The following is a 14,156-nucleotide window of genomic DNA, read 5'->3' on the forward strand; positions in this document are numbered from 1 at the left end:
TACACTCTACCCACCTCCCTACTCTTCATTCTCTTACACTCTACCCACCTCCCTACTCTTCCTCTCTTACACTCTACCCACCTCCCTACTCTTCCGTCTCTTACACTCTACCCACCTCCCTACTCTTCCTTCTCTTACACTCTACCCACCTCCCTACTCTTCCTTCTCTTACACTCTATCCACCTCCCTACTCTTCCTTCTCTTACACACTATCCACCTCCCTACTCTTCCTTCTCTTACACTCTACCCACCTCCCTACTCTTCCGTCTCTTACACTCTACCCACCTCCCTACTCTTCCTCCTCTTACACTCTACCCACCTCCCTACTCTTCCTCCTCTTACAGCTATCCTTATGGCTATTCCTCCCTCCACTGTCTTCCCAGAAGAGAGGAGGCTGTTATAGCAGCAAAAGTGGGACCAACTCCATATTAACGCACATGATTTTGGAACGAGGCACTTGTTTATAAATGCCAAATTTTTGTGTGGGTTGTTATCTTCTTGGAGCTTCAGATGTTCCTCCTCAGAGAGACGAAGGCTGATCTGGCTTTTTGGATTCTAGCCTCAACGCCCTCTTTAGATTTTCTTCCTCTGCCTCTTGCAGGACCTGGTATCTGTTAAAGAGGGTGATGCAAAACACCTTTTCCTTTAGGAGGTCCACATTGTAATGCGTTCTTCTGTTCTTTGGTGCCCAGATCTTCTTAAGTTTCAGCCTTAGCTTAGCCAAAAACCAGGTAGTGGTAGTAGGCTGCATCCACTCTCCTTTGGACCTGCGTGCTGGCCCAGAACAGAGCAGCATGTCTTGCCCTTCAATGTACACAGAGGGCTAATGTCAACAGTATTCATGTCAGTCTCTCTTGGCTCAAAGTAGAGGAGAGACTGACTGCATCAATTCTAGTTTTTTTGTGAAATATTATTGTGTTGAATTCCAAATTGTCTGTATAATCAACTTCCATATAGCTCTGACCGACATACTTACCCCACGAGACATGCCACCAGGGGCCTCTTCACAGTCCCCAAATCCAGAATGAATTCAATGTAATGTATTGTCATATGGAGCCATGATCACAAGGAACTCCTTTTCATCTCAAATTACTCAAGCAAACAGCAATATTAGCTTTAAAATACTAATAAAACAACACAATGCCTCTCCCCTAGCTGACCTATAACCTATTTAAGGAATATGTAGTAATGTATGTGTGTAAGTCTGTAATGTCTATGTTAATGTTTTGAAATGTATGTACATTTTGGTCTATTTGTCTGTAGTGTCTATTTCGTTGTGTCAGACACCAGGAAGACTAGCTTTCGCCATTGGCATCGGGCAAGGGGATCCCAAATAAAATCTTAATCTAAACGTCTTGCATTGATTTCCTAAACGTCTGCACTATACAAATGTGATCTATTTGATTCTCTGTCCTCTGGTCGGGGGAGATCCATGTTGCTTTGTGTATTCTCTTATGGGGAAACACTCCCTCCGTTGACAAGCTTGTTTGATGCGCATCTGTTTGCAAACATCTCCCAATTCTCATTCATCTCGCCGAGTCCATGATTTCCTCAAAGCCACTGTTGTCTGCTCCTATCTTAGCATTGAAATCTACCATGAGTATTGTTACGTCTCTCCTTCTGCTTGTCCAACGTGTTTTGTAGTCCATGGTAGTGTTGGGTTCTGAGAATATGAAATATACCTATTCATGTCACTGAGAGAGTGCTGAGGTTTAGAGGGTCTACACCAGAAGTGAATGGTTATAGGAGGAAGGAATATAGTGTGTGCAATTAAGCTTGGGATGTGTTGAGTGCAGGGAAGCGAATACATGTGGCAGGCATTGATAAGGGGAGAGAGCCATGGATTAGTGATGGAGGAGGGTTTGAGGTCAGGTCACCTTAAGGGAGAAATAAAAGTTTATGGCCCGTATCACTAGTGTCCTGCCTAGCAGTAAAGAACGATGTTTGTACAGATGTGTAGGAGGAGAATCAGCCGATGAGGAAGGGTTAAATATCAGTGCTTGTGTGAATGTCTTTGTCTGAATGCAGCTGTATTGATCCTCTGGGAAGAATAAACTTGGTTAAGCTTTCATAATGTCCGCTGAGTTTTTTACTCTGAGAATTAGAACCTAACCGTAGAAAATATCCTTTGTCTCCCTGTCCTTATCTTTGCTTGGGGCGTAGCACTGTATGATTGAGGGCTCGTTCTGATTAGCTTCAGGTTTTTGCTGTTTCTCCAATGTGTTGTTAGTGGAGTTGTCACGACTTCTGCCGAAGTTGGTCACCACCGATCCATGTTTTATTTTTGTTTTGTTTTGTTTTATCCATACACAGCTGGTGTCCATTCTATTCATGAATGTTCCTTATTTAACCCTCTGGCTTCCATCGTCATTTTCCACCATAATTTGCAAATAAATTCATAAAAAATCCTACAATGTGATTTTCTGGATTTTTATTTCTCATTTTGTCTGTCACAGTAGAAGTGCACCTATGATGAAAATTACAGGCCTCTCTCATCTTTTTAAGTGGGAGAACTTGCACAATTGGTGGCTGACTAAATACTTTTGCCCTACTGTATATACTGTACTCTGTACGATCTACTGCATCTTGCCTATACCGTTCAGCCATCGCTAATTCATATATTTTTATGTACATATTCTTATTCATTCCTTTACACTTGTGTGTATAAGGTAGTTGTTGTGAAATACTAATACGATTTGATCTTCAAGAAACAGAAATTAGCAAAAAGTCAGTGGTGTATTTGACAAACATTTATTGAAAAAATATGGATTTCAGCAAAAGAAGAAAGGCAAGAACTACAGAGGACAAAGAATCCTAAAACACAGGACGAGATGTTAAAAACTGTCCATTGTGCCAAAAGATGGAATGTACTCACATGAGATTTGCCGTGATGTTGACAGAGTGGCATGGGAGGTTTATTTCTTAGACTGGGTTAAGATGTCAATTTTGGGACACATCCTCAGTAGTGTGCCTTCGAATCAGTGGGTGTTTCGGCCTTTAATCACTAAACACCCTCATCAAAGGTGGCCAGCTAAAGGGTGATCAAGGCTTAGCTTGTATCCCATGCCCAATTAAGATGTCCCACGGGACTATGCAAGGCAGGGTCGTCCTCTTCCCTGAGCCAGCCCAACAGCTGACCGCATACCTCATATGCCCTCCTCAAGTTGGAGGGATCTGAATTGGGTTCTCAGGTGGGGGTGGGGGGGTCATGAAGTTATAGCCCAGCAAGGGTCCTTCCGTTTGATCCAGATCCACTGGCTGCCTCTTTCAGCTGCTTGAGAAACTGCTCTGACGGTCTGCCGCAGAGCCTGTCCATGGATTCCAAGTTCTTTCACCAACCTGATGGTGGAAGAAGCCACGAATCCTCTGCATCCCACTTCAACTGGCCAGACTTTTGCATTCCAGCCACGCTGAGTTGCGTCTGCTGCCAACTCTGTGTAACGCAGTTTCTTACGCTCGTAGGCCTCTTCAACAGAGTTTTCCCACGGGACTGTGAGCTCTATGATGTACACAGCCTTTCGTGAAGGGGACCAGAGTACCATGTCTGGCCTAAGGTTGGTAGAAGCAATCTCAGGTGGAAAAATGAGTTGCTGGCCAATATCGACAAGCATCTTCCAGTCCCAGGCCATGGCTAGGTGTCCAGTTTCTGGCTTCGTAGGAGGATGCTTGGGCCTTTTCTGTCCCTCCCGGATGAATGTTGTTGTTTTGACCTGATTGCTTGTTTTTGGAGGTAATGAATTGGTTGCACTCCTCTTGATCTTAAGTGCTGCAGCCAGGCTCTTGGGGACCTGATTGTGCCTCCAGGTGTAGCGACCTTGTGAGAGGCTGGTCTTGCAACCTGTCATTATATGCCTGAGAGTCGCTGGTGCTGGGCAGAGGGGGCAGGTCGGGTCCTCGCCATACCATTGATGTAGGTTTTTTGGTGATGGAAGCACATCATAAACATGATGAAGCTGATGTTGCTTGTCTCCATTTGCCAAAGCTCACTCCAGTTGATCTTTCTCCTCTCCAGGCCTTCCCACCGTGTCCATTGCCCATGGTTAGCAAGAGAGACAGCCTTTGCACTTCTTGCAGTCTCCTCCTGTCTGCGCACCTCCTCGACCACCAGCTTCCTGTGTTCAGATGTTGTTGCCTTGCTGCACTTGATCTTTATCCCGGAGGCTTTCATTGTACCATCTACCCAGGCTCTTGACGGGTTGCTCAGACACCGTTGGTATCGGGTCATCTCCAATGCAGAACCTCACATCTTTAAGCTATCTCTTGACTATGGAGATGCTTCGAGATTTGCTTGGCTTGATTTTCATCCAGGCCCACTTGATTTTATCCTGCAGTTTTGCAAGTAGCCGCCTGGTGCATGCTGCAGTGGTGGTCAGTGTAGTCATGTCATCCATGTATGCTTGGATAGGTGGGAGACGGAGCCCTTCCTTAGTTCTCTCACTGCCGACCACCCATCTCGATGCCCTGATGATGACTTCCATGGCCATAGTGAAGGCCAGAGGTGAAATTGTACAGCCTGCCATTATGCCTACTTCCAAGCGCTGCCATGTTGTTGTGAAGTCAGGTGTTGTGAAACACAATTGCAGGTCTTGGAAATAGGCCTTTACCAGTGTAGTGATGGGTTCTGGTACGTGGAAAATGTTGAAGGATTCCCAGAGGAGTTCATGGGGAACTGAGCCAAAGGCATTGGCCAGGTCGAGGAAGATGACAGAGGTCTCTCTTGTCTTTCTTAGCTGTTTTGATCTGGTGCCAAATCATACTAGTATGTTCCAGGCAACCAGAGAAACCAGGAATGCCTGCTTTCTGTACAGATGTATCAATGTACTTGTTCCTTTCCAGATAAGTGGACAGCCTCTGTGCTATTATACTGAAAAAGATCTTCCCTTCGATGTTGAGAAGGGAGATTGGTCGGAATTGACTGATGTCTGTTGCATCCTTCTCTTTCGGGATTAGCACACCACCAGCCCTTCGCCATGCCTTTGGTATTATTTCCTTCTGCCACACTATCCTCATGAGCCTCCAAAGAAAGCGTAGAACATCCGGGGCGTTCTTGTAGAGCTTGTATGGTACTCCATTAGGCCCAGGAGCCGAGGCCACTCTTGCTCTTCGGACAACGTTCTCTACTTCCTTCCATTTTGGAGGGTCAGTGTCCAGATTGAATTCTGGTGGTTGAATAGGTGGGATGTTATGTGGGATGATTATCTGCTCATGCCTTTTCATGTCCTGGTGGACCTTTTCCAGATGTTCTTCCAGTTCTGGCTTTGGAGTTTTTAGGATTCCGCACTTTTCCTTTGCGAAGAGGTCTTTGACAAACTTAAAGTTTTTTTTATAGAACTGTGTTCTTGAGTGTTCCTTCTTCCTATGAAGTTTCCTTAAGTTTCCTTATACATCGGTGTTTCATTAAATATATATTTTTAAAGAATTAACCAATGTTGTCAGAGCTAGATTCCACCACGCCTGGTCTCTGCTCCACTCTGTTGGTGAAGTTCATCATAAACATCCTTCACCATGGAGTGGAGTTTAGTCCGCTAGAGATGGGTAAACGTTCAATGAGAACACACACACGCACGCACACACGCGCACACACACACACACACAAACTGTCCATCGTTGACAATGATAACAAATGCTCCTCTTGTGATTGGGGTAGGGGTGGTTAGGATCAACACTTCTGGCCCTGATGCCACTTCATGTGGCTGTGGAGGCCGTTGCGGGAGCTGCATAATCTGCTGCTGGTGGGATACGTATGTTGGAATTCTGATAGCGTGATTCCAGCTCCGCGTTGGAGACTCTGGGTGCGTTTCTCACTTCTCTTCTATAGGATGGCACCTTCCAGGTGCTGAACCTCCCTGGCACAGGTGGACTGCCATGTGGACCTGTCGAGTACAAGGGTTTCCAGGCTTGAGGGATCAATGTTGCAGCGCTTCAGCGGGTCCATGCGGTGGCCTTTTAAAGTGCTTTTGTTTGACCTCCCGCAGAGCGTTTGGCTGCACTCAGTTGGCCGTAGAGAACTCGGCGTGGAGTGTTCAGGCATTCGGATTACGTGGCCAAGCCAACAGAGGTGTCGTTTAGCCGTGCTTGCTTCGATACAGGTCGACAAAATCTCATTATGGGATAGTCTGTCCTCCCAGGTTATCCCAAAGATGCATTGGAGGCACCTGATGTCGAAGGCTTCCAAGATGTTGATGTGGCGCCTATACGGGGTCCAGGTCTTTGAGACATAAAGCAGGGTGGAGAAACAAACAGCATTGTATACTGCCACCTTGGTTTGGGTCTTGGGGTTTAGATTTTTTAAGACCCTGGCACGATGGCATCCAAAGGAAGCAGAGACTCTATTGACAGAGTGTGGACTTCGGGGAGACAGAAGCACCTAGGGTGGTGAAATGGGGTACCACTTTGAGGGGAACACCACTGATGTTAAAGGTAGGGAGTGAGGGGGAAGGAGATGAGAGTTGTGCAGTTATTTCTGTCTTTTGCCACTTCATGTGTTTTTATATTGCTGCTTCTTGCTGTTTATTATCTATGCATAGTCACTTTACCCCTACCTACATGTACAAATGACCTAATCTGTATCCCCCCACATTGTTATTTTGTGTTACTTTGTGTTTTGTTTTTTACTTTAGTTTATTTTGTAAATGTTGGCTTTCTAGTCCATCACCTAAGCCACAACAACCTGATTGTTTTGTCTGTGAGAACTCTGTGTCCTGAGAAGCACACTGAAGTGACCTGAGCCTGAAAGAATGAAAAGAGGGTGGTGCACTGGCCTGGTAGTTGTGATCACATGACCCTGGCCTAAAACCAACAACATAATGATAACACTTCTGTTTGCAGCAAGATTTCAACAGGGGGTATAGCTCAGTGGTAGAGCAATTGACTGCAGATCAATAGGTCCCTGGTTCAAATCCGGGTGCCCCCTCATTTTCTCTTAAATTTTCATATAAAAAATACAAGACAACAGTACACTGTAAAAGGGTTACTGTAAATTTGATCATGATTTACAGGCAGCCTGTGGCAAGTAAAGTTCTGTATTCAATATCTCAATACAGTTACTGTAATATAAATATGGTATCAAAGCAAGCACTGTCTAATGACACACAGTCCAATAGCGTAAAATTATACATTAAAAAGGTCAATGCTACCGTAATCAGAACTAATTCAATTCATTGAGGGGAAGGGTTTGTAGTCACATATTTTACTTTAATTACAAGGGATTGGTTCAAGCAGGTTGTCTGCTCGGTAAAGTGTTTACACAGTACAGTGTATTAATAAATATGCAATGTTTTATATCGCTTGCACTTCTAGAGGCCTTAACAAAGGCTTCCAAATTGGCAGAGTGCTCAGGTACAGTTATTTGGTTGTAAAAATGTCAAATCAAATTCAGTTAAACTTAAATTATAAACAATAAATAATCAATTCAACTTAAGTTAATCAAATCAAAAGAAAAAACAAACAATTAACACATTTTTTTACATTTACTGCTCAAACATGCCACTCCAATATGTCCACTATACATTTTAAATTGATGGGGCATTATAACCACCATAGGAGTTAATTGGTACAGCATTTTCACTCACAGGTGCAAATGAATATGGCCTCCTACAAGGCACACCTCAAAATATGTTAATGAGCCCAAAACAACAATAACATGCAACCACTAGTGGTCGAAAGTTTTTTGCCCTCCAAAGATACGGTACTGTATTCTGTGGAGTGGAATTACAGTACCATTTGAAAAACAGACATTTTTTCAGAATTCATCATCATTTACAGTGTGCTGCAGTAAAACGTTTCAGAGGTTTTTTACTGTTTTCCATTACAGTCTCGGGGATGGATAAACATTTGGTGATACACATGCACACACTGACCAGCCTGAAGAAAAGTCTAACACTTATGGTCCATCCCATAACTCAAAACAGATCACCAAAAAGTGTTTTTTCTTCAAAACTTTAAGCACATTTTCAATTGACTAAGTACAACACACAAAATCACACAGTAACTTTTTCACCACACCTAATCCGTGTTCCATCAAGAAATAGCTTTCATATAAAGTAATTGCCTTTCCCAATGCAATGCTCACCATACACATGACTCTCTTCTCATTTGTTTAAATACACTTAACCATCACTTAATCCAACTGCTCTTACTGGTTAATCACTTAACCGTTAAGTAAACCTATAGATTTTAAACTGGTTTGTCTACTATACTGTATATGGATTTTGAGAACTACAGAAAAAAAGTGTGTTTGTAAAGTATAAACATCTAAATGACGTGTATGATACATGATAACCATACATAATGACTACTTGTTATTGCTAATTGATTCCACATAGTGGTAACCACATTTGGTCACCATTTAAAAGGGTGTGTGTGAGTGAACCACTTGATATTTCTTTCAACATGGAGCAGAATAGACAGCAAGGCAGAGGAAGAAATCATAGAGCTCGTGGACAAGGGGCCCGTCAAAGAGGTGGGCATGGGCCACATCTAAGAGGTGAACATCAGAGAGAGGGAAGCAGACGGCAGGAAACTGTTGCCTGATGTCGTCCGCGCCATTGTCGCTGACCATGTCAATTTGATCATGAGAACATTTCAGCGAGAAAAGCGGTAAGTCTGCGGGATATGCACAATGCTCAACCATTACATTTACAGTAAATGACATATTGCAATGCAGATTCACAAAACTTACTGTAATAATACTGTCTATTAATACTGTCTATTGACAGTACACTCTGTTTTACCCTCAGAATTGATAGAAGACCCCCGGGTGGTGGTCGTGGCCATGTGCTGACCAACCAGCAGGAGTGGGCAGTGGTGAGTGCATGAACAATGAGGACATTCATTGTGATGTGGATGAGAATTTATGGCCAAATGCTCAAGACGGGCTTGATGCAAATTAATGCATGATAAACATTGATTTCTTTTTAATTTAATTTGTTTTATTAAATTTTTATATATATTTTCTTTACAGACAGTACAACTATGTCGCAATTATATATGATGGATTGTTTTATTTTTTTGCATAAACCATTGTAGAGAATGTCTTCATTGATCACACATCGGATAGATATTATGGAAACTATAGATTTTCTGTCAATTTTGTTAGGTAATGTAAGTGCATCACCTAATGTGAACTGTGTAATCTACTATAATTTACAGTACTGTAGCATATTACTTTCAGCACTTCGAAGGGCGATTTGAAACACGTATCTTGCATTGTTTGCTATTGGATTAACTGGTAGTTAAAACTACTAAATTAAAAGATATCATTAAGTTGCATTTCATTGATTTTGTACTAAGAGTTGTGAAAATGTGCCACATACTTGTAAAAATAATTCCAAAGCGATAAAAAAAAAAATCTAAGCTTCAGAACAATGGGGACTCATTATTCCATAAGGCTCTCACTGACTGGCTGGATGGCTTGCTGACTCACTGGCTGACGGACCTCTCCACAAACACACGCCATGCTTATCTCTTTGTTTATCTCTGCAGGTGAAAAAAACAGCATTTTGAAAAGTTTCCTTTGGGGATATCTGGGATGTGACGCAAATTCCAAGGAAGGAAGAACAGCTGTGTTATGTAACCTGCTACATGCAACCAGAGGTGCCATTTTTCAATTGAACCCAGTAATGAAAATAATATGGTGATTAGAAAGCCAGGGGCCCATTTTTATACACGTGCAATCTACTCTACGCATAAACCACTCGCTTCTTACACACACACACACGTGTAAATGCACTCCCCCACACACAATACAACTGGAGTCATGCACGCACACAAGCACCCCCTTCAACAGAGCTACAAATGCCTTCCTGGAGAACACTGCTGGACAATCATCCATCTTCAATGAAGGAGTCTCTCATACTAAACTCTAGTAACTTCTTAGCTGTGTAAGAGCACACACACACAAACACTCAGAAAAAAAGGTTATTGTTATGGTTCCCAAAAAGGGTTCTTCGGCTTTCCACATAGGAGAACCCCTTTGAAGAACCCCTTTTGATTTCAAGTAGAACCCTTCTGGGTTCCACGTAGAACCCTTTCCACAAAGAGCTCCACATGGAACCCAAAAGAGTTCTACCTTAAAACAAAAAGGGTTCTCTTATGGGGACAGCCGCAGAACCATTCCAGAACCCTTTTTTTCTAAGAGTGTACACACACAGAAGAAAGCAAGTTCTGTGCTGGAGTGGAGCAGTGTGTGTCTATGTGAACTCTTCCCACTCTGGCACAGCAGAGTGGGCGAGATCCAGGGCTGAGGCAGGAGCACAGCCGTACCCAAATTCTAATTTCCCTGCTTCAAACAGCCAACATCCAGGCAGGCAGAGTTTCATGTGCAAGTCAAGGCTTCCCTCTGCAGCATTCTTACTAGAGGCAAGTACTCTCTCCCCCTCTCCCTCCCCTGTCGTACAGTCCATTCTCTCCCTCTAACCCCGAGTAGAACATTAACCCCAGGCCCCTTCTCAATACGTCCTTTAAGCACTACCCAGCTAATTGAAGCATGCGGTCTTAATTAACAGCGTGTCTTGATAGTAAACGGCACCCCTCATCAACCTGCTGTTTTCCCTATGAGGGGGGACTTGCTCTATTCTGATGATCATTAACTCTTTGTGTGCTGCCTGCTCCTCTGTGGCCTCACTCTAACATGTGGTCAGCATTCCAAATGGCAACCTACATAGTGCACTACTACTTTTGACCCGACGCTGTAGTATCTCCACACGTTCAAATGGATGTAGGGGTTGATGGGAGTGAGTCCCCGGGGTCGTCGTCCTGTAGTCGTCATGTGATTTATGGGTGCAGGTAGCAGCAGTGCAGAGCTCTAGGTACATGCAGGAATCAATAGCAAACGTAGTCACACCGAGATGAGGGCATAGAGCAACAGATGCACTTCAATACTACAGGGATTTCAAATCATGTGTGTGTGTGTGTGTGTGTGTGTACAGAGTAACAACAACACACAGACTCATTTGGCCTAGTGTCTTTTCCTGCTGCTGAGTCAATGCTGGTGGCTTTGTAAACATAGACAAATGTGCCCTACAGGAGCACCCGCTGCCCTGCAGCTCCCCCATGCCTCAACCTAATGAATTTTTAAAGACAACATAAATCAAACTGCAGGCCAGATCAATAGACCACAGAGTGGATTTCATCAGTGTTGCAGTGTCGAGCAGAGCACGGCTGTTACACACATCGCTTCCAGCCGGGCGCCTTGTCATACGCCCACTCACCACCTCCATCAGGAAAATAACATGCCTGCCCGTGTAACATACCAATGTAGTCATATTCTTATTTCTCTCTCTTATGGTTCGATTCAATCGGAGACTCAAATTCAAGTTAATTCTGCCGCTCTCCCCAGCAATACTGGATGAGCTGATGCAGGTCTGCTTTGTTAAATGCCACACAGAGGGTGTTCTACTCCACAGGGGTTCTCTGAATGTTCGGTCTGTTAATTCACTTTAATTCTCCCATCTGGATGATGAAGGCTGGCTCTCTCCTTCGACTCCTCTTACTGCATGGCTTCACGACACCATTGAACACGTCCAATTACCAAGCTGGGCGAGTGATAAAAGTCCTCCCTTAACTATCACTGCTGTCTCTGTGTGTATCCCGAATGGCACTATATAAAAGGAGTAGAGTGCGATTTGGGACGCAAGCTCTCATATCCACACTTAGGCTCAGCGAGAGGAGAAATTGCTCAAAGATTGGATACAAGATCTGAGCGGGAACCATTTCTCTGAGATTGGAGAGAAAGATCTAAAGGTGGAGTGATAAAGAATTCAAAAGGGGAGTAATAGTGTTAACTTAAATAAAAAATGTAGGGGAGGATACTCAATAAGGACAATATCATGGATGGAAGCCGGGGGAGAGTGATTTCTCTACAGTGAGCCTTGAAATACAGGGAGAAGAGTTTGAGAAATGAGACTTGTACAGACAGACTTTACGGTATGTTGCCTGTAAAAAATATCTGCCAATGTTTTTTTTTATCCAATCCATACTGTCCCATTTTTACCAGATTATTATCTCCAGTGCACATGCCGGCAACTTTAAGAGTGGCAGTACGTGGCCGATGTTGGTGTCTGTCCAGCCTATTGGCTACATAGTTGCGCCACGCACATGAAATCAATAGGTATCTTGTTCATTAAACAGACATGGCTACCCTGATCACAGTCAACACACATATTTTACAGTAGGCTACATAATGAAATATAACAGATTAAAATACAAATAATATTTTTACCACACAGCTTGCGTCAAGGCAACATGTGGAACTGCTTTCATATAAAAAATATATATTCTGAAACAGAGCCCAAGGCAAGTCTATGCTTTTTTGTTCCACGTTTTAGGTCTTTCCTACCCTCACTCTGCTTTCTTAGGGAGTAGGCGTAGGGTCTTACATTGAGAGTATCTTCATAATACTAATAGAGAATAATAGCAATCTATATTTTCAAGAGCATGTGTGTCTCGTGTTCATATTTCACAACCTCCGCAGGCTTTTGGAGTTGCCTAAATGCGATCAAGCAAAAATAATAGGGCTACTTGATTTAGGCTACATTATAGCAGTGGCGACCCGTCATTCAGTTTTGCATGTTAAATGATTGTCCCACTAAAAAAGCATTCCAGGTGAAGCTGGTTGAGAGAATTCCAAGAGTGTGCAAAGCTGTCATCAAGGCCAAGCGTACTACTTTAAAAAATATAAAATATATTTTCCTTTGTTTAACACGTTTTTGGTTACTACTTGATTCCATATGTGTTATTTCATAGTTATGACTTCACTATTATTCTACAATGTAGAACATAGTAAAAAATAAGGAAAAACCCTTGAATGAGTAAGTGTGTCCAAACTTTTGACTGGGACTGTATATTATTGAGTTAATAAAGCCGCATACAAACATGGTCTCTTTTTGGTTTTCTCATTGCACCCATACAGTTCGCGCACGTCAACGAGTGCCTGGGTAGCCAAGCGCTCAAATAGAACTTGGTTCTATTTGTGACACTTGACGTGCTGCAAGTCTCGCATCTTAGTTTTTAGGAGCATTTACCCACGTGGGTGATTGAAAGATGAACTGAGGTCCAGTTGGTAGTGTTAATGCACCTTAAAGTTGGTTGTCAACCGACATATAAAGTCCAAACAAGAAGAAGCCTGAAGGAGGAGAGATCACTAGAAACTAACTCGGCTTACCCTTTTATCTGTGGATTATTGTCGGAGTAGAGGACCTTGTGCATTTCAGGTAAAATAACAACCAAATGTTTATATCCCAGGAAAAATTAGCTAGCGATAGCTAGCTAGCTAAATTGCCATACATGTTTAATGCTTTTCAACCCGTCCCCAAATGAATGTAGTTGGTTCAGAGTTTGTTTTGATATTTCAACCTGCATGACCTGATCTTGTCTGGTGTGGGTGGACAAAATCAACATGCACGCGATGGCACCTGCGGTCTTGTCAGCAAATAAGCCGTAAGCCGTAGGCAGAACTTTACCGCAATTATGATTATGATTATTAAGTCGGTTGGCGGAAATAAAAGTAGAGGCTTTGTCTCCGGCAATACCATTCACATATAACGAAAAGTTGGCAAAAAGTTGTCGGGATGCTAAAGTTGGCAGAAAAACGTATTGTTTTGAAAGGTGTATTGGAAGGCAGAAGCAATCGCTCCTGCAGATGGACAGGAGGAGGATGGAGCGATCCCTGACAGATGAGGACCCAGATGGAGGGGGAGAGCAATCATTTGTCAAACATCTCCGTTCTCACCGGTGCTGTTTGCTGACTGACTGATATCGCGGGGTTATCTGATCTAATAAGTGACTAGAGACAGAGAAAACATGATCAAAGCAATTGTATTGTGACATTTGACTACTACAGAAATCCAAGAGAAAATGAGGGGGCACCCGGATTTGAACCAGGGACCTATTGATCTGCAGTCAATTGCTCTACCACTGAGCTATACCCCCTGTTGCAATAAAGTGCAAACAGAGGTGTTATCATTGTATTGTTGGTTTTAGGCCAGGGCCATGTGATTACTGCCAGGGCCATGTGATCAGACTGGGGAACCACCTCCTTTCTCTCATTGAGTATCGGTTATTGTGTGTGCATGTGTGTGTCAACAGCACCAGAGGACAGAGAGCCACTTAACTTCACACTGTAGCATGGGCCATGCACTGCTCTGCTGAGCAAACAA

The 14,156-nt window shown here is 43.3% G+C and overlaps 2 non-coding genes across 2 annotated transcripts; one reads left to right on the plus strand and one right to left on the minus strand.

The window, feature by feature from the left end:
* The first annotated feature begins 6,841 nt into the window (after positions 1–6,841).
* trnac-gca (transfer RNA cysteine (anticodon GCA)) lies at positions 6,842–6,913 on the plus strand. Its single transcript has one exon. It is a non-coding gene; the product is annotated as a tRNA-Cys (tRNA).
* A 6,944-nt stretch (positions 6,914–13,857) lies between these two features.
* Positions 13,858–13,929, minus strand: trnac-gca (transfer RNA cysteine (anticodon GCA)). Its single transcript has one exon. It is a non-coding gene; the product is annotated as a tRNA-Cys (tRNA).
* Positions 13,930–14,156: the final 227 nt, after the last annotated feature.

The sequence above is a fragment of the Oncorhynchus clarkii genome, chromosome 12, assembly GCF_045791955.1.
Source record: "Oncorhynchus clarkii lewisi isolate Uvic-CL-2024 chromosome 12, UVic_Ocla_1.0, whole genome shotgun sequence".
NCBI lineage: Eukaryota > Metazoa > Chordata > Actinopteri > Salmoniformes > Salmonidae > Oncorhynchus > Oncorhynchus clarkii.